We start from the raw sequence: 15252 nt of genomic DNA, 5'->3' as shown, positions 1-15252 counted from the left end.
GCGCTTTTTTATTTTTGCATGTAATTTCCCCTAACATACACATTTTTGCAAGCAGTTTTCTGCAATAAAATACATTTATAAACAAACCCTACTTTCTACTAACTTTTGCATTTTTCATGCACATTCCCTCCCCACAACACCCGCATTTTCAAACACACTCCTTGGGTGAAGAACCACATTGCAGAATTTGTAAAAGCCCTTCTTCCAAAGGATGGCTGCGTTCTTTGTTTGTGGGTTGTTTCAGAAAATGAAAACTGAAAGCGCCTTCATATAGCTCAGTTGGTTACAGCATGGTGCTGGCAGTGCCAAGGTTGCAGGTTCACTCCCCCGTTAGGGCTGCAAATTCCTGCTTTGCAGACCCTGGCCTGATCCAGATGATACTCAGGGTCCCTTCTAACTCTATGAGAAAATGCAAACCGAACTAAACTTATTCCCTGAATCCAAATGGTTCTCTGCAATCAGTCAACTTGGCCCGATCCTACAAAACTGTGATCGTACCCACCTTCTAATTCTGTAGGAGCAGAAAGCACTGTGAGTTGCATCTGCTGTTAGGCTTCCTTAGGTCTAACTCTGAGTACAGTTTAGTTAGCTCCAAAGCTTGTGTGCTTCTCATCCAACGCACCTTGTTTTCAAGATGCATGCCCCTTCTCCAGGGATCTGAGTGGCTAGGCTGCCTTTGTGGCCTTTTCTCTCTTTAAGTGTAGAGATGAAGCGAAATGTGGTTAAGGATTGGCGGGGAGAGAGGATCCGATGGAGGTTTAGAAAAGTGTACAAAGACCAGAAAAATGAGAAACCCTCTCCCTTCTCCCCTTGGAGAAGCAGGTTGGCGGTAGCGTTCAGGACAGACAAAAAGCCTTTCATGCGATTGCCGCAACACATAGTTAACCTGCGGAACTCACTGCCACAGGAGGCAGTGATTGCCACCAACTTGAATGGCTTTGAAAGAGGATTAGGGAAACTCCTGGGTGATAAGGCTATCAATGGCTACTAGCCATGAAGGCTACGGTCTACCTCCTTTGTCAGAAGCAGTATACCTCTGAAGTGTAGTTGGTGGGAATCACAAGAGGGGAGAGTTGCTCTTGCGCTCAGGTCCTGCTTGCATGCTTCCCATTGGGGCATCTGGTTGGCCGCTGTGAGAACAGGATGCTGGGCTAGGTGGGTGCCACTGGCCTGATCCAGCACTGCTCTTCTTCATTAAGCTTGTGTGGTCATGCTCAGTCGCTTGGGCAAGAGGGGCCTCTTGTTTCTACCATGCCTCGGTCCAGTATACCTGAAGGAGCGTCTCCACCCCCATCATTCTGCCCGGACGCTGAGGTCCAGCGCCAAGGGCCTTCTGGCGGTTCCCTCACAGCTAGAAGCCAAGTTACAGGGAACCAGGCAGAGGGCCTTCTTGGTAGTGGCACCCACCCCGTGGAATGCCCTCCCATCAGATGTCAAAGAGATAAACACAACTACCTGACATTTAGAAGACATCTGAAGGCAGCCCTGTTCAGGGAAGTTTTTAATGTGTGACATTTGAATGTACTTTTAATCTTTGTTGGAAGCCGCCCAGATGGGCAGGGTACAAATTACAGTGGTGCCTCGCAAGACAAAATTAATTCCTTCCGTGAGTTTTTCCGTCTTGCGATTTTTTCGTCTTGCGAAGCACGGTTTCGGAAAAGTTTTGGAAAAGCTTCAAAAATCACCAAAGTCTTCAAAAACCTCAAAAAAGGCTACCACACCGCGTGCTATGAGTTGCTCCTCGAAGTCAAGTCACAACTGTATTAACGGTGTTAAGAAAAAGGAAACAAACTTGCAAGACGTTTCCGTCTTGCAAAGCAAGCCCACAGGGAAATTCGTTTTGCGAAGCAACTCAAAAAACCATAAACCCTTTCAGTTACAGATAGGTAGCCGTGTTGGTCTGCCATAGTCAAAATAAAAAAATTCCTTCCAGTAGCACCTTAAAGACCAACTAAGTTAGTTCTTGGTATGAGCATTCGTGTGCATGCACACTTCTTCAGATACACATCATAAACCCTTTCGTCTTGCGAGTTTTCCGTCTTGCGAGGCATTCGTCTTGCGAGGTACCACTGTATTATTATTATTATTATTATTATTATTATTATTATTATTATTAGTTTCCCAAAAGCATCTGTTGCAAAACAGGGATGTTGAGTTTGTTAGGCTCTCTTGCAACCTGCCATGTTTTCTCCCTTGTACTCCTACACAAGGTTTGCCTCTGCACCATATCAGCCTCACAACAACCCTGCGAGGTGGGCTAGGCTGAGAGGGAGAGAGGCATGCCGCAGGTCACCCAGTGAGCCTCATGGCTGGATTTGAACCTGGTCCGCATCTGACACTCTGACCCTGTCATGTTTCCTGTTTACTGCTCTATTTGAGCAAGGGCAGTTTTTATATTGGGGATGTAGGAAGCTTCCTTATAACGCCTTGGAATATTCGCCCTGTTTCGCTCAGTATTCCCTGCTTGGATCAGTGATGGTTGGTGCCCTTTGGGGCTGATGGGACAGAAGCCAGGGAGCCCAACAGTAGGTGGCGCCAGAGCCAATGGCAGGCAGCGCCAGGTCATTCTAGATTCATCCCAATCCTCCTCCTTCCTGCGGAGTTCTACTAAGGAGGAGGAAGCTGGCAGCCTAAGCCTCCCCGTGCACTGGATGGCCGTGAAAAGGCAGGCAGCTGGCGGCAGGCCGAGGGCAGACTGAAGTTGGTGGGGCAATGCCCCATCTGCACCATGGAACCAGCTTCCACTACAACTCCCATCCTCCCGGCTGTCAGTTTAGCAACATCTGGAGGGCCAAAGTCTGCCCACATCTGGTCTACGTAGCCTGCCACCATCAGCTCCAACAGACTCTCCACGGTAGGGCTGGGCGTTACAGCACTATATCACTGAAAACCGGTTTGAAGTCCATATTGTGATATTGGTTTCATAATTTCTGACCTGGCAATATATCGCGAATCACGATGTGTGTGTACTATGCAGAAATCACAATGCAGGGGAAACTGTGAAGCCAGCCAATGCCTCTGCGTAGCTCCATCCTTGTTTCAGACATCATGATATATATTGATGCATCGCGACGTTTAGCTGGCGATATATCGGGGTTTTGAAAACCTGATATTGCCCAGCCCTACTCCAGGGTATCGACCAGGGAAGGGTCTGTCTCCCTTCACTTGTTACTGGAGAGGCCAAGGATTGAACCCAGGACTGTCTGCTTAACTCAGTGGCTCGAGCACCTGCAGGTTCAATCCTCACTGGCATCTTCAGGTAGGGCTGGGAGAGACTCCCTGCCTGAAACCCTAGAGATTTGCTGCCGGTCAGTGTAGGCACCATTGAGCTGGATGGACCAATGGCCTCATTCAATATAAAGCAGCTCCCTCTGTTCCTATATCTTAAGAGAAGGCCTGCACTGGCATCTCCAGGGAGGGCTGCCTGAAACCCTGGGGAGCTGCTGCCTGTCCATGTAGACAACTGATATGACAATGGAATAGACAATTGAGTGAGATGGACCAATGCCCTGACTCTGTATAAGGCGCCAAAAACAGGTTCTCTAACCACTGGGCAGTGACGCGGGTGGCACTGTGGGTTAAACTACAGAGCCTAGGACTTGCTGATCAGAAGTTCGGCGGTTCGAATCCCTGCAACGGGGTGAGCTCCCATTGCTCGGTCCCTGCTCCTGCCAACCTAGCAGTTCGAAAGCACGTCAAAGTGCAAGTAGATAAATAGGTACCACTCCGGCGGGAAGGTAAACAGTGTTTCCGTGCGCTGCTCTGGTTCACCAGAAGCGGCTTAGTCATGCTGGCCACATGACCTAGAAGCTGTACGCCGGCTCCCTTGGCCAATAAAGCGAGATGAGTGCCGCAATCCCAGAGTCGGCCACAACTGGACCTAATGGTCAGGGCTCCCTTTACCTTTTTAACCACTAGGCAACATTGCTGCAGGAGGAGCCTCTGCACCTTCTGTTGCCACTATTGCAACGGAAGCCGCAGCCTGACTTCACAGCACCCTGGAGCCGGCCACGCAGAGGCGTCTGCCACTCAACAGTGAGGGCTGCGGCCCCGGGAACCATCTGGGGCTTGCCTTGCCTGCAGGCGGCGGGCGGCGCAATGGGTAATCTGTGGCGCCGAGGGGCGTGACCGCCAAGATGCAACACTTAATACCCCTTATAGACGCTTTGTTCCTCTTCAGGCTTAAGAAATATATATACACACACGCTCATACGCACACACTGGGAAGTGTCATTCCCGTAATCTGTGGATGTCTGTGCAGGGGCTTAGCAGCCGGCAATTTAGCCCATTGTGGTTAATTAGCTAATAGGAGCTAATTACCCTCTTGCGGGTGGGGAAAAGGAGAGAGATTTACCCTCCAGACAAGAGCTCAGAGACAATTGCTTCTCCTATATCTGGGCAATTAGGAGTGCGCGCCAATTAGTTGGGAAAGACTGTTGCTTGATGGCACGGCGAACGCGGCCCTTTATTTAGTCTGAATCCGCTGGTTCGTTTTTCTGGTTTTTGTCTGAGCTGTTGGGTTTCCTGGAAGGGAGCTTGTTTGTCAAGGAAGAGGCTCTGTGGTCGTGGGTGGGGGAGATGTGCTGGCTGGCTGCTCCGCAGGCCCAGGCACAATCTCTTTTTGGAAAGGTGGCCTGCCTTGTATCGAGCGCAGGGTTTTGGCTGAGATCTATGGGTGGGGACCCTAGAACTCTCAAGATCTTCTTGGTCTCCATCAGCCCAAGCCAGCATGGCCAATGGAGCAGTAGTTGAACCATATTTTTGTACTCCAGCTCTCCTCAGCCTTAGTCCACCTGGCTACCGGCCCAAAGGATGATGGGAGTTGGAGTCCCACCACATCTGCAGAGCATCGGGTTCCCTGGTGCCTGATGTAGGCAGGGAAGTGTTCCATTGCCTTGTCTCTGTGGGATCTGGCCTGTGGTGGACCTTTTAACTCGCACATGGTCTAATGCTGCTGTTGAGTGATTATTGATCAGAAAGTGGTGGCCTCACCTTCATTTGAGGTTTTTAAGCAGAAGCTGGATGGCCTCCTACTGGCGATTATTCATCAGCAATTCCTGCACTGCTAGGCGTTGCCCTAGATGACCCTCCCAGTCCCTTCCAACTCTACAATTCCATGATTTTATGATTCTACGTGAGTGGGAGTTTGTGTGTGTGTGTGTGTGTGATCCCAGAACGTATTGGCCTGAAAAAGTGCCCAAATGACCTAGATCCATTATATTCAGTGGTCCAGGAGATCTTTCCAACATTGTAGGGCCTTAGCTTAATAGCTGAGCACATGCTTTGCGTGCAGAAGGTCCCAGTTTGACCCCTGACATCTCCAAGTAGGGCTGGGAACACCCACCGCCTAATACCCAGGGATGCTGCTGCCAGTTTACACAATACTGAACTAGCTGGACTAAAGACTCTTCAGTAGACACCACTCCTCAAGATGGAACAATGGGCTGACTCTGCCTAAACCAGATCCCTATGGTCCCATGTCCCAAGGGCCAATATCTCCATGGTAGATCTCCTGCTCCTGGGGAACTGCTGCTGGTCAGATGGTGAACCTGTGGTCCTACACATGTTGCTGGACTCAGCCACTGGCCAACCGTCTGGAATGATGGGAAGTTGTAGTTTAACCATGTTGTAAGACTCTAGCTCCCTTCAGCCTCAGCCAGGGATGATGGGAGTTGTAGTCCAACAACATCTGAAGGGTCAATCATTACCTACACCTGGATTAGATGACCAGCCGTGATGGTGGCCATGTAGCCTACTTTACAGAGGAGACTCCTCTATTTGAAGGGTTGCCTGGCAGAAGTCTAGTTCAAAGATAAAGGATACTAATAAGAGAGAGCCACCCAGATCCTAGATGGCCAAACTGAGCAGTCACGCCCTTTACCTGCTCACAGCCTCCCCCACGACGGTTGCATTTTCTGTTGAAAACTATAGCAGCGATTTCTAAATTTGCACCTATGTATATAACAGCGTGTGTGCTGCGGACACAAATCTGCGTTCCTTTTCGTTGCTGCGTTCCCTCTTTCTCTGGCGATGAAACAGGTCGTCCAACTTGCACACCCAACTTTGCGATTCTCTGAACTTGGCCTCTCTCAGCCGCACTTTTCCTGGGCTGTAGAATGGGATTAAAAATGGATGGATTTCAGAAGGTTCTTGTGTGGATCGGAGAGAGCTGGAAGACACAGTGGGCTGCCAGCTCATCCCCTTGTGGTAGCTGATGTGCTAGATGGTATTATATATATTTTTGAAAAGTCTGTTCGACAAACACGTGGAAGGGTATGTTTGTATTCTAAGCTTCAGAAGAGCCCTGTTAGATGAGATCTGTTAGATCTCAACTGCCAATGGGCCCGGAGGCTTGAATCCTATCTACAAACAGCAAAATCATTCCCCAAGTGTCAGCATTTTTATAGAGCCCAAGCCCTGCAGAATTCGCACACAGGACAGAGGCAGCAACAGATTAGTGGTTCGTGGAAGTTTATGTAAATTAAGCGGGGGAACAGACCCCAAAACAACCCAGTGAGGACTGAGCATGCCCAGAGGCCATGACTAATTGCCTAGTTGCTTGGAACCCTTAACAGGAGCATTCCACGCTGCAAGACTTTGTTGCAGACTCCATTTTTAATTATCATGGCCAATAGTCAGCAACATATCTATCCTTCATCTATCTTTGAGCCATTGCTATTATCCCATGGCAAGGAATCACATTGTCAGTGCATTATAATTTGCACATTATGAACAGGATGCAACCTAAGACGTATCAGTCTAAGCATCAAAGAGAGAGGTCTGTGTAGAGATCAAGGTAGAAGGAGCAGGGAGCAGTGTCCCATTATTATTATTATTATTATTATTATTATTATTATTATTACTTTTCCCCAGACTAGGACTCAAGGCGGCTTACAAAAATTAAGGCAACACTGATAAAATACAGAAAACTAAAATCCAATAGCTAAGAAGTAATTAAACCATGATAGAATTAAAACAATATAAAAACCAATCTATTAAAATGCAGATGGCAAAAACTGCGCAGCACTCTTAAAAGCCCTTTCCTTTAAAGCAGTCAGCTCCCCAAGGCCTGCTGGAATACAACAGCCTTCACCTTCACTGGTGGAAGGACAACAAGGAGGGAGCCAGTCTAGCTTCTCTAGGGAGGGAGTTCCAGAGTCTGGGAGCCACCACTAAGAAGCCCCTCTCCTGCATCCCCATCGTACCTTGGAAGGTGGCAGGACCAAGAGAAGGCTCTGTCCCAAGGATCTCTGAGCTTGGGCAGGTGTGCAGGGGAGAATAAAGGTAAAGGGACCCCTGACCATTAGGCCGACTCTGGGATTGCGGCGCTCATCTCACTTTATTGGCCGAGGGAGCCGGCGTACAGCTTCTGAGTCATGTGGCCAGCGTGACTGAGCCGCTTCTGGCGAACCAGAGCAGCACATGGAAACACCGTTTACCCTCCCGCCAGAGCGGTACCTATTTATCTACTTGCACTTTGTGCTTTTGAACTGCTAGGTTGGCAGGAGCAGGGACCGAGCAATGGGAGCACACCCCGTTGCGGGGATTCGAACCGCTGACCTTCTTATCGGCAAGTCCTAGGCTCTGTGGTTTAACCCACAGCACCACCCACGTCCCGTAGCCAGTTGTAACCAGGGAGTCGTGGGCTTCCTATAACCAACCCCGATCAACCGTCTGACTGCAGCTCTTTGGACCTTCTGAAGTTTCTGAGCACGTCTCCAAGGCAGCCCCTCTGTGCGCGGCAATCTGTTCAATCTACTGGACCAGCCTCTGCTGCGGCCGTGGGTCCACCCCCCCCCGCTTTGGCTTCTTGTTCGCCACGGTGGCTCAGCCACCCCATCTCGGCTGCAGGCATCTCCCTTCAGCTGCCGGAGCCTGCCTTTGCCAAGACGAACAGAGCGCAGCTTACACGCTCATTCTCGGGATTGCTCATGCATGCCATAGTAATTAAATAATAATACCACAAGGACAGAACATTCATTTTAGCTGTCAGTCACTCCGGCTGGCGGTGGGGAAAGCAGGGAGCGCCCAGCCTGCCTCTCTCTGAGAGGGATTTGTAACTCAAGGAAGCCAGCGGCGGTGGCCAGGCCTGCGTGGCTTCTCTTTGCGGCTGGTGCGAGGCGGCTGCAGAAGAGAGCCGTCGGGACTGCTCTCTGGCACGAGGCTCTGTTTGCAGCCTTTCCCACGCTCCTGCGATCGCAGAGCGCAGCCCGAAAGCTCATCAGGAAAAGATATATTATTATTACAGTGGTACCTCGGGTTACATACGCTTCAGGTTACATACGCTTCAGGTTACAGACTCCGCTAACCCAGAAATAGTGCTTCAGGTTAAGAACTTTGCTTCAGGATGAGAACAGAAATCAGGTTCCGGCGGCACAGCGGCAGCAGGAAGCCCCATTAGCTAAAGTGGTGCTTCAGGTTAAGAACAGTTTCAGGTTAAGAACAGACCTCCAGAACGAATTAAGTTCTTAACCTGAGGTACCACTGTACTATTATTTTGGTGGTGCTCTTTGTACAAACTTGCAGATAAAAAGGTAAAGGGATCCCTGACCATTAGGTTCAGTCATGGCCGACTCTGGGGTTGCGACGCTCATCTCGCTTTACTGACAGAGGGAGCCGGCGTACAGCTCCCGGGTCATGTGGCCAGCATGACTAAGCTTCTTCTGGTGAACCAGAGCAGCGCACGGAAACGGAGTGGTACCTATTTATCTACTTGTACTTGACATGCTTTCGAACTGCTAGGTTGGCAGGAGCTGGAACCGAGCAACAGGAGCTCACCCCGTCGCGGGGATTCGAACCGCCGACCTTCTGATCAGCAAGCCCTAGGCTCAGTGGCATAAGAAGCTGTCTTGTGCATTGCAGGGGCCGGAACAAGTCAATATGAGGGGAGGTTGGGATATTTTGCATCGCAGAGGGTTGGACCAGATGACCAGATGATTGAGGTGTGTGATTTACAGTGCATTTACAGTGTGGAGAAAGTGAACAGGGGAATATTTTTTCCTCCCTCTCTCATAATGCCAGAACTCGTGGACATCCAGTGAAGCCGAATATTGAACGATTCAGGATAGATAAAACGTGATCCAGCCGCAGGGCTCCTCTTTATGTTCTGATGAGAGAGATGGACTTCGCACACCTCCCGATTCAAAGATAGTCTATCATGGAAAGTGGGGAGGAGTATATTGTTGTTCAATGAACACAACCCCAAAGTCCTCCAGTAGAAAAGCAGAGCCAGAAACATGGCTTTAAGCAGTGCCATTTTCAAGAAAAAAGAGGTGCCATTGTTCTCTTATCATGGCAATGGCGCCCAGCTGAGAGGTGCCAGAATTGAGTTCCCATGAGTTCCAGCCAGGAGTGCCAACTTGAATAAAATATTGGGGGGGGGGGGAGGTAAGCCCCCACACTGCATAATCAATCACATGGCGCAGTGCATGCACACCATTTGAATGGCAGTGCCCATCAACTTTGGGGGGGGGCGGCCCCCTCGGCCCCTACGAGTTGGCTCCTATGGTTCAGGCTGAAAAAAAGTCCTGCCTTTGAGTGACGGTGGGGAACCTCAGGTCTGGGGGTCAGATGTAGCCCTCTGGGGTTCTTATCTGGCTCCTGGATCTCTCCACGGACCACACCCCTCACCAGCCCTGCTTTGCATCCTCCTTGAGTGTTTTTGCCTGGCTGGAACATGTCCTTGAGCTCCGATCGTGCCTTTTTGCTTGCCTAGATGGAGGAGAGACAGGGCTGTGCCACTGTGTGTGGAAACTGTCCTACTGAATGAAGGTAAATTTTGCATTCTGGGCCCCGCCCACATCCGTCTCTTGGCCCCACCCACCCTTGGCATGTGTTCCTGGGTAGGTCACCCAGAAGGGAATGTGGCATTCAGGCTGAAAAGCCTCTGGTTTTGAGGCCAGGCCTTTGGTGGGAGAGCAAATGGCGAACTTGAAATCTGAGAGTTCACGCGAAGCTCAGAGAAACCCAAGGATTTGCGGAAGAAGGGTGGGGGGGAGCTCTGAGGAGGGAGACCCCCCCCCTTTAAAAAAGCAGTATTGGATCAATCATGTTCAAGTGGGCACAGAATGCTGACTATCGGGGGGTTAAAACGAAAAACTAGGGCAGGAACGGAACGGGGTGTCCAGGGAAACGATGCAGAGCTGGCCACCGGAAAACCTGAACATGGCAACATTTTCCCTGGAGCCTCTACCTGTGCCCTCTTGAATTTTTGTGGGTGCGTTCGAGGCAGGAGAAGTTGCTCAAGAAGCATTCCTCCCGCGCGCACCCCCTCCCAAGAAGTTTGTTTCATCGGCAGCAATTTGGGATCCCGTAAAACACTTGATTCCTGATCCCGTTCTTGGGATGTCTGCTTGACCCGAGGGCGTGCTTGACAGATCTAACATTGACACTAATTACTCAATTACCATGGAATGCGTCAAGGCTCTGCTGGAAATGACTCAGGCAGCCCCTTCCTTTGGCTCGCAAGGCAGACAGCTGCTATTCCGCAAGCCCCCACCTGGGGCAAGAGAGGAGGGTGCTGAGTGAGATAGGGCTCTCCAATGGGTAGCTCTTGGGCCTGATCTGGCCCCAGGGGTTGCTAGGACATATGTTATGTAGCTGTAAAAAAAGGGCAGGGGGGGACCTGACACTTTCAACCAGTGGCGGCTGGTGCCTGCTGGGATTGGTAGGGTTCCCTCCTCCTTGCTGAGTTCTACAAGGGCAACACTGAGGCTGAGGAGGAGGAACCTGGCAGCCAGAGCTACCTTCCTGCCTGCTCTTCTCTTGGCCATTAGGAGACCATGCAAACTGCAGCATGACGACAACCTTACCTTTTTATGTATATAGGAAGATAATAATAATAATAATAGGTGGTATCCAACTGAGTCTTATACAGAGTAAGCCAGTCTAAATTAATGTACATAAGTTACTCAGTAAAGTACATGTTTCTTTGGTTAAAAAGCAAGGGGGAAAGATGCAAAGTACTTGCTTGTGTGTGATAGATGCACACTATAGCATTCTTAGTACATAAGTTACTCATGCCCATTCCATTTATTTCAATGGATCTACTCTGAGTAGGACTAACACTGGATGTAACATAATAATAAATAAATAAGACAAGGGACAGGCAGCTGATAGAAAACTCTTAGAAAGGGATTTTCTGATTCAGCTTCTAAATAGTAAGCTGATACTGAACTGAGCCCTTTGCTGAGTGGAGGGGACCCTCAGAGGAACTCTCTAAGTTTTCCCAACCATCCGGTAATTCTGGTTTGGGTGTCTCTGATTTCCTGATTTATTTTTTTCCTTTCTTTTTGCCAACACCCTAATCTGAGAGGGATCCACCCCCCCATCCAAGCCCCCTCCCTTAGATAAATCCCGACGTGTGCCAATATGCATTCTTGTTTTCAAATTTTGATACATTCTTCCCAGCATCCTCTCCCCACCCCCCTTGCTTTCATTAACAAGCCCCAGATTCCAAGAGGTGATTCATTAAAGCTCCTGAGCTGACAGTTCATTCATTGGAGGGGCTCGTGACTCCCGGGCTTGTCTTCTTCTTCTCCCTGTTGATGATGGAACTTTGGCAAGGGAAGGGCCTGTGAATTGGCTGGGGAGGAAGTCACTCCCAGATTCCATTTTTGACAGGCGATTGGTGGCAGTGGGCAGATGATCTGCCACCAAGCTACGGACCTTTTCTTACTAGGAACAGAGGAAGCTGACTTACGCCATGACAGCTTTGCTCTTCTTCCACAACTGGAGGCAGGGATGCTTCTGAAAACCAGTTGCTGGAAGACTCAGGAGGGCAGAGTTCTTTTGTGCTCGGGTCCTCCCTAAGGTTTCCACACACACACACACACACACACACACACACACACATATATACAGTGGTACCTCGGGTTACATATGCTTCAGGTTACACACTCCGCTAACCCAGAAAAATAGTGCTTCAGGTTAAGAACTTTGCTTCAGGATAAGAACAGAAATCGGGCTCCAGCCGCATGGCGGCAGCAAGAGGCCCCATTAGCTAAAGTGGTGCTTCAGGTTAAGAACAGTTTCAGGTTAAGAACGGACCTCCGGAACGAATTAAATACTTAACCCGAGGTACCACTGTATACACACACACACATCATTTTCAACATTATAAAGCATACTTTTATATCTTATACAGTTTTTTTGACTTCCATCAATCACATCTGAAAATTTTCTAATCTTTTCCACTTAATTTACATTTCTTACTTTCACCATTACTTTTAAATATCATAACTATTGTCTCTCTTCTTTATCTTCTTTGCAATATTTCATATATTCCTCCTTACAAAACTTCTTGTAGTCCTACTAGCATAATTTGTTGATTACAGTTGCTCTTCAAATAGTTCGCATATTTATTCCAATCTTCCGTGAATCTCTGGTCCCGCAGGTTTTGAATCCTTCCTGTCATCTTATCCAATTCTGCGTAGTCCATTAACTTTGTCTGCCATTCTTCCTTCGTTGGGATTTCTTCTTGCTACCATTTCTGGGCCAGCAATACTCTTGCCGCTGTTGTTGCATATAAAAACAGTTTAATGTCCTGTCTATTAATGTCCTCACTTACCTGCCTGAGGGTTTCCTAGTGGCATCTGGTTGGCCACTGTGAGAACAGGATGCTGGAGTAGATGGGTGTTGGGCCTGATCCAGCAGGGCTCCTCTTATGTTCCTACGTAAGTCACGTCATTGATCCTCCCAGCTTAATGTCATCTACACCAGCTGGTCTTCAGCAGGCCCAGACCCAAGGCCCGCCTCTGGCACATGACCTATAATAACATGGGATCTGTTTTCACATTTCCACTTTTGATTTATACTTAACTAGCTGGGGTGATTTGATTTCTACTTAACTAGGGACGCGGATGGCTTGTGGGTTAAACCACAGAGCCTAGGACTTGCCGATCAAAAGGTCGGTGGATCGAAACCCCACGACGGGCTGAATTCCCGTTGCTCGGTCCTTGCTCCTGCCAACCTAGCAGTTCGAAAGCACGCCAAAGTGCAAGTAGATAAATAGGTACCGCTCGGGCGGGAAGGTAAACGGCATTTCTGTGTGCTACTCTGGTTTGCCAGAAACGGCTTAGTCATGCTGGCCACATGACCCGGAAGCTGTACGGCGGCTTCCTCGGCCAATAAAGCAAGATGAGCGCCGCAACCCCAGAGTCGGCCACAACTGGACCTAATGGTCAGGGGTCCCTTTACCTTTATCTAGTGGGGAATGCCCAGGAATTTGTAGTGAAACCAATGCATACTGTGATTTATTTAAAGGGGTAGTGTCATTTGTGAGTTTGTGGTCGTGCCGGAAACTGGGTAAAGTCACGGCAAAGTCATATTTCAGTCCACCATCTCTATTCAGAATGGCACTTGGCACCCAAATGTTGATGAAGAGCACTCTCCCCATCTCAGGAATCCTTGCGCCAAGCTTGGTGACACTATCTTGAGATAGTCGGCCACGACTGGACCTAATGGTCAGGGGTCCCTTTACCTTTACCTTTAATGGATGCTGTAAGTTGCAGCCTGCACTGCAGATCTTGCAGTGAATGGTTGGACTAAGTGACCAGAAAGTTCTCTTTATGATCACGCACTCGTAAGGGAACCAACAGAATTACCTGCCTTCATTGTTAGGCGCCCATTGCTTCCTTGCAGGGCTTAGGTGCTCTGGGCTTGTTGCTATCTTCCAATCAGAATGCCTGGCCTCAGTGCCCTCTAGCTGTGAAATGGGATTTTTTTAATGCATTAAAACACAAGTAAAGCATTTGAAAGCAGGAGCAGGAGGAAATGCTTCCTTGTGCATACCTTCTAAGGGCAAAAATAAAATCTGCTTCTAATTCTAGTTAAAGTGGAAAAGAAGTCTGGACAATAGCGCCTTGGTGTTAATAGCAGGGGTGGACAGAAAGTAGATCTACTGGATCTCAATGGTATGATTTCTGACTCCCTATTATTTAGCAATATTAGCTACAATGAAGGACTTCAGTTCTATGCACAAGTACTTGCCTAATCTAGGAGCAAGGTGTATGTAACGTTGAGCCTCGGTGTTCCCCAGCTGTAAAATGGGCCTTAATGTTGAAGTGTGCAGGCATAGCTTGCTGTTTCTTAAAATTGTGATGTCTTTAAAATAATATATCTCCCATGGCTAAGGCTTCTGCTTTTGTTTTTTCTCAGCCTTAGCATTTATCCCCACCCCCAATTTTAAAAATATTTTTTCCTCCTCAAGCATAGATGTGGCAGTTAATTTAGATTTATGGAAAATGCAAGACAACCATTCTGAGATCTGAATTTCTGAACTGCAAAATTTGATTTTCAACTTTGGAAATCCTCATGGGGAAACTGAAGTATTTTCAGCCCAAAAGTCAACCCTCAATGCCAAATTGAGAGGGGGGGGAGGTTCCAGGTATCAATAAAAATGGCTTTCTTTTCTGTTACACTGAAGGAACCATTACTGACAGCTGAGCAACACTGTTTGATTATGTATCTATACATCTATATATGGGGTAATGTCAATTGAACAGTTAATGTGCAGAACAACAGGCCGTTGTGAACATTCACAAGACGTTGTAGAGAATGTGCACATAATCTGTCCATGAATTCTGCAGATTTCCCAACTGATATATATAAAACCTCCAACAGGCCTTGGGGAATGTGCATCTCTCGGCTATACAGTGGTGCCCCGCAAGACGAATGCCTCACAAGACGGAAAACTCGCTAGATGAAAGAGTTTTCCGTTTTGGAGGTGCTTCGCAAAACGAATTTCCTATGGGCTTGCTTCGCAAGACGACAATGTCTTGCGAGTTCCTGCTGGGTTTTTTTTCCTTTCCCCCCCTTTTCCTAAGCCGCCAAGCCGCTTATCAGCTGATCCGATCAGCAGATAAGCCGCTAAAAGCCGCTAATAGCGCTAATCCGCTAATCCGTCAATGGGCTTGCTTTGCAAGATGAAAAAACCGCTAGACGAAGAGAATCACAGAACGGATTCTTTTCATCTTGCGAGGCACCACTGTATACTCTTGTTGTTATGCATAGTCTCCAACAGGTCTTGGGGAATGAGTTTATCTCGACTACATTTTTGTATATTCTCCAGCCAATATGCACAATCTCCAACAGGTTTGGGGGAATGTGCACATTTCCCAAGTCCCTGTGGGAAATTATGAGTATACTGCCGAGGAAATGTGCACAGTTTGCCCATAAGAGACAGATTATGTGCACGTTTTCCATGAGGCCTGGTGAATGTGCACAATGGCCGGTTATTATGCACATGAACCA

At 48.5% G+C, this 15252-nt stretch overlaps 1 protein-coding gene across 5 annotated transcripts in view; it reads left to right on the top strand.

Annotated features, from left to right (window-relative positions):
* Positions 1-15252, top strand: part of C1QTNF12 (C1q and TNF related 12) — a 52773-nt gene that overhangs the window by 16893 nt on the left and 20628 nt on the right. The window contains exons 1-2 of one of the 5 annotated variants that reach the window (XM_083513265.1): positions 2599-3259; positions 9022-9164. The exons of 3 other annotated variants lie outside the window; for them this stretch is intronic. The gene's annotated coding sequence lies outside the window, so the exon portion shown is untranslated. Of the gene's footprint in view, positions 1-2598; positions 3260-9021; positions 9165-15252 lie in introns of those variants that run through there. One more of the 5 variants, XM_083513264.1, reaches the window with a different exon arrangement.

This window comes from Podarcis liolepis (assembly GCF_965112155.1).
Source record: "Podarcis liolepis genome assembly, chromosome: 7".
NCBI lineage: Eukaryota > Metazoa > Chordata > Lepidosauria > Squamata > Lacertidae > Podarcis > Podarcis liolepis.
The sequence above is the reverse complement of the archived record's forward strand: the minus strand, read 5'-3'. Positions and strand labels throughout refer to the sequence as shown.